General features: G+C 42.2%; 1 protein-coding gene across 3 annotated transcripts in view; it reads right to left on the bottom strand.

Annotated features, from left to right (window-relative positions):
• dym (dymeclin) overlaps positions 1 to 21,790 on the bottom strand; it is a 412,200-nt gene that overhangs the window by 73,501 nt on the left and 316,909 nt on the right. The window lies entirely within an intron of this gene.

The following is a 21,790-nucleotide window of genomic DNA, read 5'->3' on the forward strand; positions in this document are numbered from 1 at the left end:
ACTTTTAAGAGACATTTAGAAGCACAATTCTCCAAGAGGTCCACAACCTTGTTGTAGCTTGGAGGCTTGCATGCCTCAATGACCTGGAGAGCTATGCTGGCTGGAGTCAGGGCTTTATGCTTTGGCTCTTGGTAGGGTCACCCATACCAAACAGGTCAAAGGATAGAAGCCAGATTAAAAGCGGTCCACCAGTCTTCCAGGTTCTGGGGTTCAACTCAAGGCTAACAACCCTGACTGGTGAAGCAAAACTGTTACAGAAACAGCAACGAAGAATCTGTGTGCGATCATATTCCTGAGTCTTCACTTGGGGACGTGGATGACTGACAATTGTGAAAACCAGGCTACTGGGACGATGAAGGAAGCCCTGAACACCTCCAGTGATAGAGGACCTTCATTTCTGCCCTAAACACCAGAGGCGTAATAGGCAATAACTAAGTAGATAGGCAACGAATGTGAGGAAAATGGAAGGATATGGAAATTTAACTGGTTCAGTGCAACACTGTGGCCGAAGGACCTAATTTTGTGCTGTAATGTTCGATGTTCTAACAAAATGTTTCATTGAAAAATAGGTTTGTGAGTTTAGGAAGACAAAGATTTTCATTTGAGAAGGCACCCACCCTTACCCCTGACATCTTCTTTGAAGTTACCCCCTCTCACCTTAAATGCATGCATTCTGATATTAGACATTTCAACATTGGGAAAAGGATGTTGTCTGTCTACTCTATCTATGACTCTCAAAATCTTATAAATCTCTCAGCCTCCGCCACTTCAGAGAAAACAACCCAAGTTTATCCAACCTCTCGCTCATTATCTCATTTAACCCTCTTGAATGCGATGAGCCGAATACGCCTCCCCCATGTTACAGTAAGTGACTCAGTAAGCCAACATTTTCCACAAAGTTAACATGTCAGACTCAGTGTCACCAGTACAATGTACCCAATGTGAAACCTGCCAACTTCCTAATTCATTTACGTCTTTCCCCATTTCTCTATTTACCCATTCAGTGGTTAAAACACAATTTACGCCTGTAGGACATAATACTGAAATTACCACATCGCAGCAAAGCCCCATCTTGATTATCATAATGTCCTTCATGATATTCGCTAAGCAGAAGGACAAGAAAATAGTGAAATAGTGTACCAATAGATGAGGGAGTGCTGAAGGAAGAGGAAGCACTGGGTACTTTGAAGAACATTAAGTCTCCTTGGTCTAATGAAATCTACCCCGGATTGTTGACAGAGTCAAGAGAAATGGAGATCATTTGTATCTAGTTTAGCCACAGACAAGATCCCAGAGTCTAAGTCCAAGGGACACAGCCTAAGAATAGAGGGAAGTTCATTTAGAACAGAGATAAGAAGTACTTTCTTTACCCAAAGGGTGAGAATCTGTGGAATTCATTGCCACGGATGGCTGTGGAGGTCAAGTCATTGGGTATATTTAAAGCTGAGTTTATAGGTTCTTGATTAGGTTATGGGGAGAAGGCAGGAGAATGAGGTTGAGGGGGATAATAAATCAGCCATGTTGGAATGGTGGAGCAGACTTGATGGGCCAAATGGCTTAATTTGCTCCTATGTCTTATGGCTGTATAGTCCTAAGATAGTGAGATCAGTGTAGAGATAGATGAGAGATCCTGAGGTGGTGGAGGTGCTGGGTATTTTGAAGAACATTAAGTCCCCTGGGTCAGATGGAATCTAGCCCAGATTATTGAGAGAGGCAAGAGAGATGGAGATCTTTAGCCACAGACGAGATTCCAGAGGACTGGAGAAAAGTCAATGTTGTTCACTTACTTAGGAAGGACAGGAGGGGCAAACCAGGAAAATAATAGGCTGGTGAGCCATACATCGACGGTAGGGGGATTACTGGAGTAGATTCTAGGCAATATAATTTATACATAGCCAAAAAAATATGGACACCAGGAATAGCCTTGTGTGAGAGAGATCATGTCTTATAATCTTGATTGAGCTTTTTGAGGAGATAATGAAGATGACTGATGAAGGTAAAGGCTCCTCGGTCATCTGGACTCAAACTGGCTTGGCCACAGATGAATGAGGATAGTGATGGAGAGGTGTTACTCTGACTGGAGTTCTGTGACCAGAACTGATCTGCAGAGATCACCACTGGGACGCTTGATGTTTATGTAATCAATAACTTGGATGAAAATGTAGTTCGGGTGACCAGCTACCTGACAGACAAACAATCAACCTATGTATATATGTTATCTTGTGTATTTATATTCTCTGTATATTTCATATTATTACTGTGTTCTTTATCTTATTGTGCTTTTTCGTGCTGCATCAGATCTGGAGTAACAATTATTTCCCTCTCCTTTATACTTGTGCACTGGAAATGACATTAAGCAATGTTGAATACAGACTCCCAACAACTCATACAACGTACTGACTTGGAAATATATCATTGCTTCATTGGTGCTGGATCTAAATCCCCGATAACTCCCCACACATCTGCACTCAGTGGTAACTCGGTGTGAAAGATTACAACGATTCACAAAACCTCCACGAGGAGCAAAGTTTATAGCCTTAAGAATGAATAAATGAAGCGACGACTGTTGGAGTTTATGGGTGTCTGCTTCTGATATTCACACAACAGGGCTATTTGGGTCAGGTTTTGATGGATCAGTTCGCTTTTCCAATCAAAATGTCAGCTTGGTGGGGAGGTTCAGGGAGACCAGATAGCCTACTTCTGTCTCTTATCTTCTTAATGTCAAATGCAAAGAGACAGTACACTGTTATGCCGATGAGCAGAGGGATCTTGAAGTCCAAGTTCATAGTTCCCTGAAAGCGGTTACACAGGTTGATAGGGTGGTTAGGAAGACATATGGATGCTTGTCTTTATTAGTCAAGGTATTGAGTTCAAAAGTCAGGAAGTTATGTAGCAGATTTATAAGACCCTAGTTAAGGCCACATCTGCAGTACTGTATACAGTTCTGGTGGCCCCATTATATGAAGGATATTGAAGCTTTGGTTCACTTGGATGCTGTTGAATTACAGGGCATGTGCTATAATGAGTTGGACAAACTTGGGTTATTTTCTCTGTAGTGACAAAGGCTGACGGGAGATCTGATAGAGGTTTACAAGATTATGAGAGGCATAGATAGAGTGGACAGACAATATTTTTTTCCCAGGGTTGAAATATTAGAGGGCATGTGTTAAAAGTGAGAGGGGATAGGTTCAAGGGGGATGTGAGGGTTATGTTTTTTACTCAGAGAGAGGTGGATGCCTGGAATACGCTGCCTGGTATGGTGGTAGTGGCAAATACATTAGAGATTTCAAAAGACATTTAGGTAAGCACATGAATGTGAGGAGAATGGAAAGGAAATTACATTGTGTAGGCAAAAGAGATTAGTTTATTTGCTATTTAATTATTAATTAAATTGGTTCTGTGCAACATTATGGGCCAAAGGTCCTGTTCCGGTGTTGTATGGTTCTGCGTTCTATGTAATTTTACCAAGAACTCGATCAATCATTCTTGAACTTGATCTGAACAACCAGTCTAGTTAGCCCCTCTCACCCCTCTCTATCTATTATCCCCATCAATGCACTACACTGTAAACACTTTAAATCACTTTTTGTAACACAGTTTACATTGTAAATACATGCTGGTATTGATGTACTTACGCACGTTTTATTCCATATCCTTTCTTTAACCTCTAGCTTTATTTTTTATAATTGTTAAATGTCGTTGTTTGTTGCATGTGACGGCCTGACTAACAGCAAATTCCTTATACATCCTTACTATTTATTTAGAGTTACAGTGCAGGACAGAGCTTTTTGGCCCAACAAATCGTGCTGCCCAGCAACCCACTGATTTAACCCAACCTTAATCACAGGACAATTTACAATGACCAAATAACCTACTAATCAGTATGTCTCCGGACTGTGGGAGGAAACTGGAGCACCCGCAGGAAACCCATGCACATGCAGGAAGGATATACAAACTTTCTTAGAGGATATCAGAATCGAACTATGAACTCTGACACCCCAAGCTGTATTAGTGTTGTGCTCACTGCTACACTAATGTGGCGCCCAAATGATCCTTGATCCTTGACTTGCAGGAGAAAAGAAAACAGAAGATAATTCTCATCCGTGAATACTAACATAAAATAAAGGAGCAGGGAAAGAACGTTAACCTGTGTCGGCTCTCTCTTCATCACGTCAGTGAGGTCACGCACATTTTCCTGTCTCGACTGAACCCTCCACAGCCGTTCCATATTTTGTCATTCTTAGTACCAAAATACAGCAATCTATGTTTGAATGTCCTGTAATGCCATTCACTCGTGACCCACTGGCAGAATTCCAAAGGTTTACAAGCTTGTGGTGAAGTTGTTGGCTTCTCATCTTGGTCAAAAAAGGCTGACCTCCAAGTTTTAGACTCCTGGCCCAGAACAGTCCCCTTACCATCATGTTATCATGCACACTAACAAATGTTGTATTATCTGTCATTCTTTTTGAACTCTTGGAATCATAGGACTAGTCTACTCCATCTATTTATCCGGGGAGTCAGTTCAGTAATTTTTCATCTCACACTAAGGCAAATACACCTTTCCACCTTATGGACATCTAAGTTGTACAGAAGACCATAAAACCATAAGACATGGGAGCAGAATTAGGTCATTCAGCCCATCGAGTCTGCTCTACCAGTCCACCCTTTAAACCCCATTCTCCTGCCTTCTCCCTGTAACCTTTGACACCTTGACTAATGAAGAACCTATCAACTTCTGCTTTAAATACACCCATGACCTGGTCACCACAGTCGCTTGTGGCAATGAATTCCACTGATTTTCCACTCTCTGCTTAAAGAAAGTCCTCCACTTTTCTGTTCGAAGTGGACATCTTTCTATTCTGAGTCCATGCCCTCTTGTCCCAGACTCACTCGCTATAGAAAACACCCTCTCCACATCCATCCAATATTGGATAGTTTCAATACATGGTGTCATCTCACCATCATCTTATACAGTTCCAGTAAGACGTCCTTACTCCTATAAGTTAAGATACAATTTCTATTCTTAATTGTTCATTATAACCACACGTTAATGTTATGATTCAGAATCAGAATCAAGCTTTTTATCACTGACACCAGTTGTGAAATTTGTTGTTTTGCAGCTGCAGTTCAGTGCAATACATAAATAAATTGCTGTTACAATAAGAAATATATATAAAAACTAAATAAATAGTGCAAAAAGACAGCAAAATAGTGGGGTAGTGTACAGGGACCATTCAGATCTCTGATGGTTCAGGGGAAGAAGCTGTTTCTGACACATTGAATGTGTGTCTTCAGGCTCCTGTACCTCCTCTCTGATGGTAGCAATGAGAAGAGGGCATGTTGTGGACAGTGAGTGTCCTTCATGATGGATGTCACTGTCACGAGGCACTTCTTCATGAAGATGCCCCTGATGGTGGGGATACTAGTGTCCATGATGGAGCTGGCAAACTCTACAACCCTCTGCAGCCTCTTTTGATCCTTGGCACCTGCACACCAGACAGTGACGCAACCAGTCAGAATGCTCTCCATGGCACATCTGTAAAAACTTGCTAGAGATTTTGGTGACATAGCAAATCTCCTCAAACTCCGAATAAAGAGGAGCTGCCTCACAGCCAAGTGCACCAGACCCCTTGGAATACTCAGATTTACCACTCCCATTTAGAAAAATATACTCTTCTATTTTTTCTTCAAAATAGATACCTTCACATCCCCATTTTTTATATTACCAATGAGTTTAAACCATATTTCACTCTTCACAGATTCTGCCTGATCTGCTGAATTCTTATACCACTTCCTGTTATTTGCAGTGTCTGTTTTTTCTTGCTTGTTAACCCTTTATGGGTTTGTACCAAAACTGTGGCTACAAACCCTGGTAGACCTACGATTGCTGAAATCCACAAACTGCACTCAAGCAAGGATTAGAATGGATGGGAGAGAAATAGAGAGATCAGATTATTTTTATTTCCCAAATTTGCATTTAGCATTAGGTGCAGTATGGTAATGTAGTGGTTAGCACAATGTTTTATAATGGCAGATGGAAGATCGGGGTTTGATTCCTGCCACTGTCTGTAAGGTTCGCCCTGTAACTTTATGGATTTCCTCCGTGTGCTCCAGTTTCCTCCCACATTCTAAAAGGCATACTGTTTGGATTGGTGAGCATGTATGATGATGCCAAAAGCGACGCGACACTTGTGATTGCCCAGTAAAATCCCCTCTGATTTTATTCGATGCAAACATGGCATTTCACTATACGTGACAAATTAAGCTAATCTTATCTTGAAGATGGATAACTAATTTAACCAATTTCCCCCGGGATTAATAAAGTATGACTATGACTATGACTAAGAAGACCTGAGATTTATGTGGATACAAAGCAGAGGTGCGGAAGGTGAATAAGCTTGCAAGAAAGTATCAGCTCATTTCATCAAGGCATTTAGTGTTGGTTATCTGTCAATAATCTTAATGTTTAACAGAAACATATACTTGGATCTATAAACCAGGTAGGTGGGATGCCACAGCAGCGCAGTGGTTGGCATGCTGCGATTACAGCTCAGGACATCACAGTTCGGAGTTCAATTGCAGTGTCCTCTGTAAGCAAGTTTGTACGTTCCTTCCTGTGTCCAGGTCCTCCGGTTTCTTCCCACAAACTGAAGATGCACCAGTTAGTAGGTTCAAAGTTCAAAGTAAGTTCATTATCCAAGTACATACATATCACCAAATACAAGCCTGAGATTCATTTTCTTCAATACATCCATAGAATAATAACCATAATAGAATCAATGAAAGACCCAACCAACTTGGGCATTCAGCTTAGTTATTATACATTATCCTATGATTAGGCTGGAAAAATTGGGCGCTGCAGTTAATGGTTATCAACCATAGTGAGGAATGTGCACTGACGACTCTTCTTCTATCGCTAGGGATTTAAAAGGAAGCAGAACTTTCTGTGCTGCAACCTCCAGACATGAGACTATCACCTCACAGTACTGCTGCCTCATTTCCTCGCACTCACAGTCTGCACAGGATCCTCAGGTTTGTGTGGTAGGAAATGAAATCACAACAATACAAATTATAGCAACAATTTCATGTTCAGTATGTCATCACACTGTGGTTATGTGTCACCATGTCTGACGGTACAAATGAACACTGCGAATGTGGTCTACAGTGACAAAAATTCACGGGATGCAAATTTCTGCCAAACTCCAAATCTTATGACTCCTCAGAACAGCTTTATTTTTTTTGAGATTCTAACAGATACTCTGATGCAAGGACTCAATAGAAAAAAACTAGTCACCTCTCTTCACCAACATTTGTAACACAACAAATAGTAGGTTTATACAATTTCTTAAGCCAACGCTGAAGCCATCCATTTGGTATAATACACAACAGATTATTTATTTATTTTAAGATCCAGGGCAGAACACACCTTTCCAGTCAGCAATTCTGATTTAACGCTGGCCTAATCACAGGGCAAGTTACCAATCACCAATTAACCTACTAATTGGTACGTTTTTGGCCTGTAAGTGGAAACCAGAGTGCTTGGAGGAAACCAGTTCACTGAGAGAATGTACAAACTGCTTACACGTGCTGTTGGAATTGAACCCTGAGCTCCAGAATGCTCTGAGCTATAACAGCGTCGCACTAACTGCCGTGGGGTGTATGGGTGTCAGGGAAGGGTAGCACTTCTGGTGTGAAAACCTACCATACTTTCCAAGGTAGGTCCTCCACCTTTGATCCTCACCTGGCACTCAGCCCTCACCTGTGGCTCCAAGTAAGCTGTTGACATTTGACAGTGGCCATACCCCAGGCAATGGATTTGACAGGCCAGCCAAACCAAGTGAGAGTAGCCATTGGGGCTTTTTTTTTAGAACCCTCGGTGACTTCGGGCTTGTCTACCCAAAGCATGTGAAGACTGGATTCGACGGACTGTGCAGAGGAAACCACAGATGGTTCAATGGGCAGGAAGGCGCTTCCCAGCACACCTTGTGGAGAGTGAACAGCACGTCAAAACACATATATGGCCCTGGTCATCCACTGCATCCTGACCTATCTCCAGTTGTCTTGACTCTTGTCTTGCCATTGGAGCCAGACAGACTCAGACAAGAGAGTGAGGTTGACAACCAGCGCAATTCTCCCACATTTTAATCAAACTCATGCACAAGTCATGACTGTGGCTCTGAAATTTTGATTATTTTAAAATACAAGCTCATAAACAGTACCTCTTTCAGAGACATGATCTTCCTCACCATCTGAGACATACCCTCTTTGTGTTACAACCATCAGGGAGGAGGTACAGGAGCCTAAAGTCCCATGCTCAATGCTTTAAGAACAAACTGATGATAGAGAAGCAGAGGGCTATGTAGCAGAGCAGGGTTAGATTGATCTTAGAGTTAAGGGTTAAGGGTCTGTCCTGTCCTGTAATGTTCTATGTTAAGTATTTCGCCTCCATCAGAATTCAGAACAATTCATGAACTCATGAACAATATGTTATCCATCTTTTCTACTATTATATATTTATTTTTGCAACTCAGGGCAATTCTTATGTCTTGCACTATAGTACTGCTGCAAAAGAGATGTTTATTGACCACAAGAGGAGGAAACCAGAGGTCCTCGAGTCAGTCATCATCTGAATGATAATGTGGTATACTAGATCAGTAAATTCGCAAATGACACCCGATATTGGGTGTATTGGACAGCGATGAAGACAATCAAAGTTTGCAGTGGGACAGGACCAAGTGAAAAAATGGAATGAAAAATGGCAAGTGCAATTTAATGCAGACAAGTGTGAGGTGTTGCACTTTGGGAGGACCAACCAGGGTAGGTGCTACACAGTGAGTGGTAGAGCATTGAGGAGTGCTGTAGAACAAAGGAATCTGGGAACACAGATCCATAATTCATTGAAAGTGACGTCACAGATAGATAGGGTTGTAAAGAAAGTTTTTGGCACATAGATGTATTGATGACAAGAATTGGGATGTTATGTTGAAGTTGTTTAAGACTTTGGTGAGGCCTAATTAGGAGTATTATGTACAGTTTTGGTCACTTAGCTACAGGAAAGATGTAAATAAGGTTGAAAGAGTACAGAGAAAATTTACCTGGATGTTGCTAGGTCTGTAGGACCTGAGTTATAAGGAAAGACTGAACAGGCTAGGATTGTAACCTTTTGAACATAGAAGATTGAGAGGAGATTTGATTGAATTGTATAAAATTATGAAGGGTACAGAGTGTAAATGCAAGCAAGCTTTTTCCACTGAGGTTGGATGAGACAACTGGAGATCACTGGCTAAGGGAGAAAGGTGAAATGTATAAGGGGAACATGAGGGAAAACTTCTTCACTCAGAGAATGGTAAGAGTGTGGAACGAGCTGCCAGTGCAAGTGGTAGATGCGAGCCCCATTTCAACATTCAAGAAAAGTTTAGATAGATAGGTAGATAGATATACTTTATTGATCCCGATGGATGGAAGGGGTATGGAGGGCTATGGACCAGGTGCAGGACGATGGGACTAAGCAATTTAAATGATACAGCACAGACTGGATGGGCAAAGTGCCTGTTTCTGTACTGTCATTTTCTATGATTTTTTGACTCTACCTGTCACGCCACTTTCAATGAATTATGGACGTGTTCTCAGATCCCTTTGTTCTACTACACTCTTCAGAGCCCTACCACCCTACCCTGGTTGGTCCTCTCAAAGTTCAACACCTCACATTTGTCTGCATTAAATTCCATCTGCCATTTCTCAGCACATTTTTCCAGCAGGTCTAGATCCTGCTGCAAGATTTGATAATCTTCCTCACTGTCCACTACACCCCAATCTTGATGTTGCGCACGAATTTGCTGATCTAGTTAACCACATTGTCATCCAGATTGTTAATATAGATACAAACAACAATGGACCCAGCACCGACCCGTGACACACCACTAGTCGCAGGCCTCTAGTCAGAGAGGCAAACATCTACAAGCACTCTCTGGCTTCTCCAGCAAACCAAATATCTGATCCAATTTACTACCGCATCTTGAATGCCAAGTGACTGAACCTTCTTGACCAACCTCCCATGCAGGACCTTGTCAAGTGCCATGCTGAAGTCCATGTAGACAATATCCAATGTCTTACTTTGTCAACTTTCCTGATAACATCTTCAAAATTCTGTAAGATTGGTTAGACATGACCTACCACACATAAAGCCATGCTGACTATCCTTAATCAATCTCTGGCTAACTAAAATAATCATACATCCATTCTCCTAGAATACCTTACAATAACTTCTAGTACTAATGCCAAGTCCACTTGCCGATAATTTCTTGGTTCTTAGAGCTTTTCTTAAACAGCAGAACACAATTAGCTATCCTCCAATCCTCCTGTACCTCAGCTGTCGCTAAGAATGATTTAAATATCTCTGCTACAGTCCCTGCTATTTCTGCACTTGTCTCCCACAGGGTCCGAGGGAACACTGTCAGGCCCTGGGGATTTGTCCACCCTGATTTGCCTCAAGACAGCTAACACCTCCTACTCTGTAACCTGTAAAGGGTCTTTGGCCTCGCTGATGCTTTGCCTCACTTCTATAGACTCTGTCCTTCTCCTGAGTAAATAAAGATGCAAAAAATCCATTTAAGATCTCCCCAGTTTCTTTTGGCTCCATGCATTGATTACCATTCTGATCTTTCAAAGGACTAACTTTGTCACTTACAATCCTTTCACTCTTAACCTATCTGTAGACCCCCTCAGGATTCTCCTTCACCTTGTCTGGTAGAGCAACCTCATTTAGCCCTCCTGATTTCTTTCTTAACTGTCCTCTTGCTTTTCTTATACTCCACAAGTACCTCAATATGTTCCTCCTCTGCAACCTCATTTTAGCCCTCCTGATTTCTTTCTTAACTGTTCTCTTGCTTTTCTTATACTCCACAAGTACCTCAATATCTTCCTCCTCTGCACCTTCCCATTTTTTTTAACTCTCAACCTGTGTCTCAATATCTCTGAAAAACAAGGTTCCCTAAACTTGTTATCCTTGCCTTTTGTTCTGACAGGCACATACAAGTTGTGTACTCTCAAAATTTAATTTTTGAAGGCTTCCCACTTACTAAGTACATCTTTGCCAGAAAACAGGCTGTCCCAAATCCATACTTGCCAGATCCCTTCTCATACCATCGAAATTGGCCTTTCTCCATTTTAGAATCTCAACCCGAGATTCAGACCTATCCTTTTCCATAATTACTTTTAAACTATTGGCATTATGATCAGTAGATGTAAAGTGTTCCCCTGCACAAACTTCTGTCACCAACCCTGTCTCATTCCCTAATAGCAAATCAAGTATCGCACATTCTCTCGCTGCGTCTTCTTTGTACTGATTAAGGAAACTTTCCTCAACACATTTGACAAACTCTACTCCTAAGTCCTTTTACAGTATGGGAGTCTCAGTCAACATGTGGAAAGTTAATATCCCCTACTATAAAAACATTATGTTTTTTGTAACAGTCTGCGATCTCTCTACAAATTTGTTTCTCTAAATCCCACGGACCATTAGGTGGTCTATAATATAATCCCATTATCTTGGTCATACTTTTCTTATTCCTCAGTTCCACCCATAAAGCCTCACTAGTCGAGTTTTCCAGGATGTCCTGACTGAGCACTACCGTAACATTTTCCACGACTAGTAATGCCACCCCCCCCCCTTAATCCCTCCCGCTCTATCACATCTAAAATAACGGAACCCCAGAATATTGAGCTTCTAGTCCTGCATTTCCTGCAATCAACTCTCACTAATGGCTACAAGATCATAATTCCAGGTGTTGAACCATCCCTTGTGCTCATCTGCCTTTTCTACAAAACATCTTGTAATGAAATATACAGTCGGCCCTCCTTATCCACGGGGGATTGGTTCCGGGAACCCCCACGGATACCAAAAAACGCGGATGCTCAAGTCCATTATATAAAATGGCATAGTATTTGCATATAACCTCTGCATATCCTCACGTATACTTTAAATCATCTCTAGATTACTCATAATATCTAATACAATGTAAATGCTATGTTAATAGTTGTTATACTGTATAGTTTAGGGAATAATGACAAGAAAAAATGCTCAAACAACGAGTGCTAGAGAGAGAACTTCCGGGTTTTCCCGATCTGCGGTTGGTTGAATCCACGCATGCGGAACCTGCGGATAAGGAGGGTCGACTGTATGCAACTCAGAATATTAGTCCCATCATACTTAACCTTTTGCTTCCTGATTTTGTCTCAGGTCTCAACAGCACCTGTCTCTACAAGCTCTCCACTATCTGTTCTGGCACTCTGATTTCCATCTCCCTGCAACTCTAGTTTAAACCACCTCCCCCCCCCCCACCCACCCCCGTGTAGCACTAGTAAACCTTTCTGCTAGGATATTAGTCCCCCTCCAGTTTAGGTGCAAACCGTCTCTTCTGTACAGGTCCCAACTTCTCTGGAAGAGAGCCCAACGATACAAAAATCTGAAGCCCTCCCTCCTACACCAACTCCTTAGCCACATACTAAACTGAATGATGTTCCTTTTTCTGGCCTCACTAGCACGTGGCATGTGATACTTTATTTTTGCTCAAGAAGAATGATCATTTAAGAAAAACCTCTCTATACCTTACTTGTATTTTATAAGTTGTTGAAGGAAATGTTATTAATCACAGTCCCAATCAGTTGCTGTTAAAGAAACACAACAGACCAGGCAGCGGGTAAATATAGTTCTACCTCAGAATGAGGGCAAAAGTTTCACTCCCTCTTGCAGGGAATACAGTGGGCCCACACAACTTCAAATGTAGACAACAATTAAAACAATTGCAAATATGCAAATAGAATTGGCTTCTGTGAAAGAATATAGGAAACGGGAGTAATAATAATAATAATAATAACTTATTTATAGAGAAATTACTGTACAAATGATGTAGTTCAAAGTACTTTACAATGGGATAAAATGCAAACAAAAGTAAAAGACAAAAATATCTTAGTTTAAAGCAAAGTTAGATAAACAATTTTTGAGCTGGTGTTTAAAAGTGTCAGCTGAGTCTGCATCTCTTATAGTTTTAGGTATTGAATTCCACAGTTTAAGAGCATGGTTAAAAAAGCTGACCTGCCAATTTTCTTTTAGGGAAATTGTTTAAATTTAAGAGACCAGTGGGTGAGGACCTGAGTGCTCGAGCAGGATTACAAACCCAGTGATTCTATGATATACTCTGGTCCCAGACCATTGAGAGCTTTAAAAACAAGTAAGAGAGCTTTAAAATGAACTCTAAAAGATACAGGAAGCCAGCGCAGAGTAGCTAGGATGGGTGTGATATGTTTTCTCATACTAGTTTTCATTAAAGGTCTAGCCGCAGTGTTCTGAATAAACTGAATTTTTGTCAATAGTGCTCCTTGACACTGAATAGAATGGTTCCTCAAGATTGCTTTGCCTTTCAAGAACCAGTAGATCAAAATGTTCACTTTTTCCATAACAAATTTTTATGAAAAAGCTTTTCTTTTTGTGGCCAGTATTGCTGGCGCTCTTTTTTCCACAAAGGAAAGGCCGTCCATTGGCTTGGGTAGACAATGGATGTTGTGTCCTAGCTGTCTAGTGTTGGTGCAGTGCCGTCAATTAAATGCAAGCCAGGGCAGTACGATATGGAGAGCAAGCTGTTCCCCATTCAGCAGCCTCCGCTTCTCCACACAGCCGATGAATCCAAAAGTACAGCAGAGACAGATACAGTTTGGCACCAGCAGCATCGCAGGATATGCCAGTCAGTATTGAGCTCAACAGAAGACTGCCTTAGGGACTCCAGCTCTGGATTTTCCTCAGGGTTTACTCCTAAAGACTTCCTTGTAAGTGCATATAGCTATAAGACAGCAGAAATTTGAGATCAGAATTTTTCTTCACCTAGATGAGCTGCCAGCACGGCTGACAAGCTGCATCTGCCCACAGCGACTGTTATTAAGGTGCGAGTAATCTCCTGTCAGTAGAAATGGTTCTGCCGGGCTTAATAGCTAAGCCACATGCAAAGGGCAGGAGCTGGACTTGGTTGTCAGAGGCTATTTGAGACATACACCATTGGGAGCATTCAGTAGGTACAGGGAACTTATCTCCTCTACCTCCCCTGGCTATAACAAGCTGAAGGAAACTGTTTTCCACAATGATGTTTGTACTTATGGGTTTTAAACTTCTGGACATTCAAGTTTAAGTTCAGTTTATTATCATTCAACTGTTCTCCTGTACACCGCCAAACAAAACAATGTTCCTCCGGACCAAGGTACACAACACAGTACATATAACTCACACACATAACCACAAAGTAACATTACCACAAATGAATTAACAAATAATAAGGTGCATTTATGAAACAAGTTAAAAAGTAAACGCTACTGGCACTTCATAAGCGATGAGACCTGGGAGTTCAGTAGTCTCACAGGCTTGCGGAAGGAGCTGTTTCTCATTCTAATAGTTCTTGTCCTAATGCTATGGTACCACCTGCCTGATGGTGGGGAGCAAAGTGATTGTGGGACGGATGGGAGGGATCATAGACAATGCTAAGGGCCCTGCATTTGCAGCACTCATGATAAGTCTCTTTGGTGGATGGAAGAGAGACCCCCATGATCCTCTCAGCAGTCCTGGCAATCCATTGTGGGGTGGGGACTTGTGGAAAGATGCCTTGAAATCTGCATTCCAAACAGTGATGCAGCTGGTCAGTTTGACCTCAATGGTGTTCCTGTAAAAATTGGTTAGAACTGGGGGGGGGGGGGCAGAAGAGCCTCACTCACTTCAATCTGAATCAGAAATAGAAAGGTTTCTGTCTGTTAGTCTTTGTTTAATTAAAGATTTTTTCTAAATTCTACTGTAATTTCCTTATTTTTTTCAGTAAATACCTGTAAGTAAATGAATCTCATAGTAGTATATGATAACATATACGAGGGGTGATTGATACATTCGTGGCCTAAGGTAAAAGGAGTCAATTTTAGAAAACCTAGCACATTTATTTTGCAACATAGTCCCCTCCTACATTTACACACTTAGTCCAGCAGTCGTGGAGCATACAGATCTTGGACCTCCAGAAAGGGTCCACAGCAGGGGTGATTGATAAGTTCGTGGCCTAAGGTAGAGGGGGATGAGTTATACAGCTCTCATTATATGCACATGCAGTTCAACTCTTTGACTGTGCAGAAAGTTTGAAGTTAATAACTCATCTCCTTCTACCTTCGGCCACGAACTTATCAATCATCCCTGCTGTGGACACTTTCTGGAGGTTCAAGACCCGTATGCTCCATGACCACTGGACTAAGTGTGTAAATGTAGGAGGGGACTATGTTGAAAAATAACTGCTAGGTTTTCTAAAATTGACTCCTTCCACCGTAGGCCATGAACTTATCAATCATCCCTTGTACATACTTAGATAATAAATCTATTTTGAAGAACAGCATACACAAGGCAAAAGTGAATTGAGAAATTGAGTGATCTTTGAACTATCCAGGATGAATTAGCCAGCTCATGAAACATCCCAAATAAATAACGCTTTCATGGAAATCTTGCTCTGAGCAGCCAAATACAAACAGGAAGAGAATCAGAGACAGGCAGCTGGAAGCCGACAGACTGTATACACAACACATCCCTTGCCACAACCAAACCAAAGGGGAAATATGATGAACAACTCATTTGGAGATAACTTTATTTTTCTAACCAGCGATGCTCAGTGAGAGAGAGGAAGAGAAAAAACAGTACTTAGTTTTGTTTCCAAAACTACTTAAAATATAAACACAAGAGAGCCTGTAGAAGCTGGAAATCCAGAGCAACACACACAAAATGCTGGAGAAACTCAGCGGGTCAGTCAGCATCTATAGAAATGAATAAACAGTCAACATTTTGGTCCAAGGCCCTTCATCAGGATTGGAAATGAATGGGAAGATGCTAGAATAAGGTGGGGGGAGGAGTAGTAGCACAAGTTAGAAGGTGATAAGTGAAGCTAGATAGGTGGGGGAGGAAGGATGAAGAAAGAAGCTGGGAGGTGATATGTAGAAATGGTAAGGGTCTGGAAAATTCTCTCACTGGAGAGGAGAGTGGACCATGGAAGACAGGGAAGGAGGAGTAGCACCAGAGGAAGATGACATACAGGTGAGGAGGAGAAGAGATAAGGAAGTAGGGAAGGAGGGGTAGCACCAGAGGGAGATGACAGACAGGTGAGGAGGAGAAGAGGTAACAGGCCAGAAGGGGGAATGAAGGAAGAGGAAAAGGGAAGGGGGGTGCAAATTATCGTAAGTTGGAGATTTTGATGTTCATACCGTCAGGCTGGAAGTGACCTGGATAGAATTTGAGGTGTTGCTCCTCCAACCTAACAGAAGAGGAGGTCATGGACTGGTATGTCGGAATGAGAACAGGGATTGGAATTACGCAAACAACAGGAATTCTGCAGATGCTGGAAATTCAAGCAACACACATCAAAGTTGCTGGTGAACGCAGCAGGCCAGGCAGCATCTCTAGGAAGAGGTACAGTCGACGTTTCAGGCCGAGACCCTTCGTCAGGACTAACTGAAGGAAGAGTTAGTAAGAGATTTGAAATTGATAGCTATCTGGACTATTCCTCTTCTCACCCTGTTTCTTGCAAAAATGCCATCCCCTTCTCGCAATTCCTCCGTCTCCGCCGCATCTGCTCTCAGGATGAGGCTTTCATTCCAGGACGAGGGAGATGTCCTCCTTTTTTAAAGAAAGGGGCTTCCCTTCCTCCACTATCAACTCTGCTCTCAAATGCATCTCCCCCATTTCACGTACCTCTGCTCTCACTCCATCCTCTCGCCACCCCACTAGGAATAGGGTTCCCCTGGTCCTCACCTACCACCCCACCAGCCTCCAGGTCCAACATATTCTCCGTAACTTCCGCCACCTCCAACGGGATCCCACCACTAAGCACATCTTTCCCTCCCCCCCCTCTGCTTTCCACAGGAATCGCTCCCTACGCAACTCCCTTGTCCATTCGTCCCCCCCATCCCTCCCCACTGATCTCCCTCCTGGCACTTATCCTTGTAAGCGGAGCAAGTGCTACACATGCCCTTACACTTCCTCCCTTACCACCATTCAGGGCCCCAAACAGTCCTTCCAGGTGAGGCAACACTTCACCTGTGAGTCGGCTGGGGTGATATACTGCGTCCGGTGCTCCCGATGTGGCCTTTTATATATTGGCGAGACCCAACGCAGACTGGGAGACCGCTTTGCTGAACACCTACGCTCTGTCCGCCAGAGAAAGCAGGATCTCCCAGTGACCACACATTTTATTTCCACATCCCATTCCTATTCTGACATGTCTATCCACGGCCTCCTCTACTGTAAAGATGAAGCCACACTCAGGTTGGAGGAACAACACCTTATATTCTGTCTGGGTAGCCTCCAACCTCATGGCATGAACATCGACTTCTCTAACTTCCGCTAATGCCCCACCTCCCCCTCGTACCCCATCTGTTACTTATTTTTATACACACTTTCTTTCTCTCACTCTCCTTTTTGTCCCTCTGAATATACCCCTTGCCCATCCTCTGGGACCCCCCCCCCCCCCCGTCTTTCTTCCCGGACCTCCTGTCCCATGATCCTCTTGTATCCCTTTTGCCTATCACCTGTCCAGCTCTTGGCTCCATCCCTCCCCCTCCTGTCTTCTCCTATCATTTTGGATCTCCCCCTCCCCCTCCAACTTTCAAATCCCTTACTCACTCTTCCTTCAGTTAGTCCTGAAGAAGGGTCTCGGCCTGAAACGTCCACTGCACCTCTTCCTAGAGATGCTGCCTGGCCTGCTGCGTTCACCAGCAACTTTTATGATCATGGCATGAGATCACATTTAGACAGATGCCCTTCCCAGAAGGACATTAGTGAACCAGATATGCTTTTACGACATCTTAGCTCAGCGGCAAGGTAGCATAATGGTGTGCGTTGGTTTACAATGTCACTAATTGTGGTTCAATTTCAGCTGCTGTCTGTAAGCAGTTTGTACATTCATCTCATGATCATGTGGATTTCCTCTGGGTGCTCTAGATTCCCTCAGGTTAGAGTTAGTAAGCAGTGGGCATACTATGTTTTTTGCTGGAGACATGAGGGCACTTGCGGGCTGCTTCCAACATAATCCTCCCTGATCTGATTTGATGCAAATGACACATTTATTAGTTATTAGCTTATTTATTTATTAGTTTATTTTCTATTCTTGCACATTGTTTGTCAGTCTTTGTCTATGCATAGTATTTTTCATAACTTCTATTGAATTCCTTCATTTTCCAGTATATGCTGGCAAGATAAGTCATATACAGTGCCTATAAAAGGTATTTCACCTCCCTTACAAGTTCTGTTATCAGTGTAAAAAAGTCAAATTAAATTCACTGTGACTCAAGGTTGTAAAACAGTAAAACATGAAAATTTCCTGAGGGGGGGTGAATACCTTTTATAGGCACTGTACATATTTTGATAATAAATTTACTTTGAACATTAATTACTGTGCTCTTGTACAATCTTGCCCTTTCCTTTATAACAAGGCCCAACTGATGCCTAAGGTCATGATTATACACTGAAATTAGGAATGGATGAATTTTTTCCATTTGTTCCATTTCTTCTTCTGGAGTGTTTGCCTATAGATGCATTAAGATAGCAGGAGATGTTTATAAGGCAGTTAAAAACATGTGGGATGCTTTTCTTTATTAGGCAGGGTATAAACACAAGAATGTTATACCAGAATTGTGTACAACATTAAGCTGACCACAGCTCTACTGTTTACAGTTCTTGCTGCTGCCATCAGGAAGGAGGTACAGGGGCCTCAGGACTCACACCACCAGGTTCAGGAACAGTTATTACCCCTCAACCATCAGGCTCTTGAACCAGGGAGAATAACTTCACTCATCCCATCACTGAACTGTCCCCACAACCTATGGACTCACTTTCAAGGACTCTTCATCTCATGTTCTCGATATTTATTGCTTATTTATTCATCATTATCACTTTGCTTGCTTTTTTGTTGTTTATTTGTATTTACTTTGAATGCCCATTGAAAATTAATCTCAGGGTGACATATATGTACTTTGATAATGAATTTACTTTGAACTTTGGACTTTGTTATGAGAAGAAAGGACACCAGGGAGGCGACAAAGAGGATTTACAAGGATAAAGCCAGAACTGGAAAACTGAAGCAATGGATAAGCTACACACATCAAAGTTGCTGGTGAACACAGCAGGCCAGGCAGCATCTCTAGGAAGAGGTACAGTCGACGTTTCTTGAATTTCCACAATTTCTTGAATTGTGTTGCTTGAATTTCCAGCATCTGCAGTATTCCTCTTGTTTGCAATGGATAAGCAATTTCCCCGAATCAATAAAGTATGACTATGACTATGACTACTAAAGTTGTTTGCTTTTGGTCGGAGCCAGAGGGGAGGCTTAATTGAGATGTATATAATAATTAAAAGCCTAGACAGAGAACATGGGATCCATTCCTTAGAGAGGTTTCCAAAACGTGAAGGAATTGATTAAAGTAATTGGCGTGAGGATTAGAGGAGAAATAATAAAACTTATTCTAGTTAGCCCCCTCCCACCTTCCTCTATCTATTGCTCCTGTTAAGAAACTGCAAACACTTTAAACCAATTTTGATAATGCTGTTTACATTTTAAACACATGCTGATATTTATGTATTTATGCACATTTTACTCCATATCCGTACTTCAATGTCTAACTTTATTTATATTCTTTATTAGTTCATGTATAATTATCATTCAACCATACATGAATACAGACAAATGAAACAGCAAAACACAATACCAACAGTCATACACATCACAAGGCACATATAAGATAGCAGTAAACATACAGTCTCAAAAAAATGTCCTTGATCCTTTTTTTTTCATTTTAGAGATGGTAGGAGGCTGTGGACTCAGTTCCTGTGTTTGAGCTTGAAACCATTATAAGGTTTAAAACCTACATGAAGAGCTGGGAGACGCAAGGAAAAGTACGCAATGCCAGATGGCCGAGTGGCCCTTCACTGACAGAATTAACTGAAGTAACTGCCTTTGACATCAAGAAATCTGTTTAATTAAACAGGGGTGGCAAGCTAGCATAGCAGGTCACGTAATATTTTACAGTGCTAGCAATTGGGTTCAATTCCCACCGCTGTCTGTAAGGAGTTTGTACGTTCACCCCGAGACTGCATGGGTTTCCTCCGGGTGCTCCATTTTCCTCTCACATGCCAAAGATGCATAGCTTAGTAGTTTAATCACAAACAAGAAAAAAATCTGCTGACTAATTTTACAACTTTCTGTAGCTTCTTTTGGTCCTGTGCGGTAGTCACACTCCCCCGCCCCACCATACCAGAGAGTGATGCAGTACACCTATCGAAGTATTTGAGTATTTTTAGATTATGAAGACACGCAGTCCTCTTTTATTGTCATTTAGTAGTGCATACATTAAGAAATGATACAATATTTCCTCCGGTGTGATATCACAAAACACAGGACAGACCAAGACTGAAAAACTAAAAAAAAACCACATAATTATAACATATAGTTACAACAGTGCAACATTACCATAACTTGATGAAGAACAGGCCATAGCACAGTAAAAAGATCAAAGTCTCTCAAATGTCCCACATCTCACGCAGACGGGAGAAGGAAGAAAAACTCTCCCTGCCATGCCCGACCACAGTCCGACTCTGAGTCATCCGAAAACTTCGAGCCTCTGATCAGCTCTCCGACACCGAGTACCAAGCACCATCGCTATCTGAACGATTTGACCTCAATCTCGGTCGCCCACAGCAGGCAAAGCCAGGGATTTTGAGGCCTTCCCTCCGGAAGATTCTCGATCGCGCAGTAACAACAGCAGCAAACTTGTGTTTCAGAAATTTCTCCAGATGTTCCTCTGTGCTTTCCCCTCTGTCTCCATCAAATCAGAATTGTCCACGGCCCCTATTTAACGGATACCATATCATTTTCACTGGAGAGCTGCACGCACACGGCGTGCTGCTCTCTCTCCTCCCGCCATTTCATTTTAGGTGACAAACCAAATCTCCTCATACTCTTAACACAATATAGCCGCTGCCTTGCCTTCTTTATAGCTGCATCAATGTGACGAGGTTAGATCCTCAGAGATCTAGACACCCAGGCTCTTGAAATTGCTCACTCTCTCCACTTCTGATCCCTGTGAGAATTGGTTCATCTTCCCTCATCTTACCCTTCCTGAAGTCCACAATCAGCTCTTTCGTCTTACTGACATTGAGTGCAAGGTTGTTGCCGCGTTACCACTACCCTAGCTGATATATCTCACTCCTGTATGCCCTCTCATCTCCATCTGAAATTGTACCAACAACAGTTGTATCATCAGCAAATTTATAAATGGTATTTGAGCTATGCCTAGCCACACAGTCACGTGTATACAGAGAGTAGAGCAGTGGGCTAAGCACACACCCCTGAGGTGCGTCATTGTTGACTTTCAGGAAGGTGGAGATAACATCTCCAGTCTGTACAGATTGTGATCTTCCAGTTAGGAAGTCATTGATCCAAGTACAGAGGGAGGTACAAAGGCCTAGATTCTGTAGCTTATCAATAATGTCTGTGGGAATGATTGTGTTAAACACTGAGCTCAGCGAACAGTATCCTGACATAGGCGTTTGTATTGTCCAGGTGATCTAAAGCCACGTGATAAGCCATTGAGATTGCGTCTGCCGGAGACCTACTGTAGGCAAATTGTAGTGGGCCCAGGTCCTTGCTGAGGCAAAAGTTCGTTCTAGCCATGACCAACCTCTCAAAGCATTTCATCACTGTAGACGTGAGTGTTATTGGGCGATAGACATTAA

The sequence above is a fragment of the Mobula birostris genome, chromosome 3 (assembly GCF_030028105.1).
Source record: "Mobula birostris isolate sMobBir1 chromosome 3, sMobBir1.hap1, whole genome shotgun sequence".
Taxonomy (NCBI): Eukaryota; Metazoa; Chordata; class Chondrichthyes; order Myliobatiformes; family Myliobatidae; genus Mobula; species Mobula birostris.